Source organism: Ictidomys tridecemlineatus, chromosome X (assembly GCF_052094955.1).
Source record: "Ictidomys tridecemlineatus isolate mIctTri1 chromosome X, mIctTri1.hap1, whole genome shotgun sequence".
Lineage (NCBI taxonomy): Eukaryota > Metazoa > Chordata > Mammalia > Rodentia > Sciuridae > Ictidomys > Ictidomys tridecemlineatus.
This window is the reverse complement of record NC_135493.1, coordinates 30,388,868-30,391,471: the sequence shown is the minus strand read 5'-3', so window position 1 is coordinate 30,391,471 and position 2,604 is coordinate 30,388,868.

The following is a 2,604-nucleotide window of genomic DNA, read 5'->3' as shown; positions in this document are numbered from 1 at the left end:
AGCCCTGTTAACCCAATGCCCAGTCCCTGGAAGCATTCAATGAAGGGCAGTGATCATAGTTATCATTATGTTATTATTTCCAAAGCAGACCATTGAAGAAAGGAAGCTGAAAGGTACTTTGGGGCAAGGGATATGTGATGAAGTCAGGTCAGGATTAAAAACCCCATCAGCATGTAATCTAGAAAATACAATCCACACTAGAACAAGTTATGCACTTGTTATCCTGAAGCCACCAGAATCTGATTTCTTTTTTTTTTTTTTTTTGGTTCTGGGGATTAACCCAGGGGTACTTATTCACTGAGCCACATCTCCAACACTTTTATATTTTATTTAGAGACAGGGTCTCACTAAATTGCATAGGACCTCACTAAGTTACTGAGGCTGGGTTTGAACTCTCATCCTCCTGCCTCAGCCTCCCAAACTGCTCCAATACAGGTTTGCACCAGCAGCCTGGCTCAGAATCCAATTTCTTGACTTTGTTCTCAGGGTTGTGCTAGTTCCTGGGCAGGTTTAGGCTAGAGTGAGCTCTACTGTTGGTTTGAGATGAGCTAATGCAGAGCCTGTCAGGAAACACTTCTCTATGCCAGGGGGCAGGCCCAGCTAGCAACGGGTGTGTTTGCAAGGGGAATGGCTGTCACTTACACAGTCACCTTTGTCCATGGAGAGAGGAGGAAGAGGAGGCCAAAACCTATGAAAGGCCAACATCCTCTACCTTAGGCAGGTCTCACCTGCCTCTGCATTTTTATCAGGTTATAAATTCAAAAAAGACTAGAAGACATACCTCACCCCTCCCCTACCAGCTAGGACATGGTTAAAAACAAAAACAAAACCTCTTGGTAATAAATATCACATCTAAAGCCCAAACTCTGTCTCAAGCCAGAAAGAGGAATTGGTAAATTCAGTCTTTATGTCCTGGTTCCTCTATAGATGTCAACAAACCCCTGCACTTTAATCATGTCATTGTGACCCTTATGCAAGTATTCACTTCTGCATTTATACATTTACATAATTTGTCTCTCCTTCTTACCTTATCTTTTATGTGTGGGGGGCAGAGCTGATAATCTGTTATCCTTTGAATAGATGACATATGGATAAAATGTACCTTGGACACCAAATTCCCAAGGCATAACTGGTTTACAGGGCAAGGTAGTTTCCTCTCCCTCCTCTGTGTCCTAATCACCCACAGATAATCTTTCTTTCCACATTCTGGTGTCCCCACCCAAAGATCACCCATGCCATTTTAGCACAAATGCTAGCATTCCTACACATATCTGTATTCCCAGTGCTTTTCAGATTGTCAAACTAAAGTGTGCCTTCAAACACCAGTTTTTTACCTTCATCCCAGCTACAGTCTCCAGTAGAAATTTCCACAAGTTCATCACATTTTACCTGAGTTTGCAGCTCTGGCTGGATTTTCTCAGGAGTCAGATTTATGGAGGCCACTGGGGCCTTGCTTGATATAAACAAGTCATTATTTTCCACTATAGAGCTCTAAAGAATACCCTGAATATTCCTGCTTTCAGTTCATTGTCAAGCAAAAGCTTAGCTTTGGCTCTTCTTTGTGGGATTGTTCCCTGAGGTGACTTAAAGAGGCTTAGATGCTTTTGTCATCTAAGTATTTAAGCACACTCATCTCAGAATTCTGGCTCAGGAAATAAAACAGGAAATTTTTGTTTGTTTGTTTTTGGTACTGGGGATTGAACCCAGGGGCCCTTAGCCACTGAACCACATCCCCAAATTTTATTTTTTTCATTTAGAGATAGGTCTCACTGAGTTGCTTAGGGCCATGCAAAATTGCTGAGGCTGACATTGAACTCAAAATCCTCCTGTCTCAGCCTCCTGAGCCACTGGGATTACAGGTGTACGCCTCTGTGCCCAGCAAAACAGGAGTTTTTGGACTACTGAAATATTCCAGTATTCCTCAGCCCCTACTAGAGTTGGCTTTTCTAGAAGCATCCAGACAGTGCCACTGCCTCTGTCTGTCCTTCCTCCCTCCCCTTCCCTAATGTGACTGGGAGATGGGTTGGACTTCTGCACTTGATCCATATAAAGAGCCTAAGGAAGAAAGGAAAAGGAAAGAGTAAGAGAGCCCTCCTTGCACTGCTCCGTTACAACAGCTTGCAAAGTCAGGGAAGCAGCAGGGAACAGAGCCTGCCTGGGCTAGAATCCTGCCACTTATCAACTGGTTGACCTTAGGAGAGTTAATTAACTGTGCCTTCATTTCTTCCACCATAAAGTGGGGCTGATAGCTGCACATACTTTAGGGAATTATTATGAAACTTCATTGAGTTAACAGGTTGTAAAACATTTAGAACAGTGACCAGCATATGTTAAGGGCTATGTGAGTACCTTTTTAAATTTTTATTTTTATTTTTTTTTGATACTGGGATTGAACTCAGGGGTGCTTTATACTGAGCTATATCCCCAGTCTTTTTAATTTTTTTTAAATATTTTTATTAGGGCTGGGATTGTGGCAGCGGTAGAACGCTCGCCTAGCACAGGCGGGACCCGGGTTCGATCCTCAGCACCACATAAAAATAAAGGCATTGTGTTTAAAAATAAAATAAAAATAAAATAAAATACTAAAAAAATTATTAGTTATAG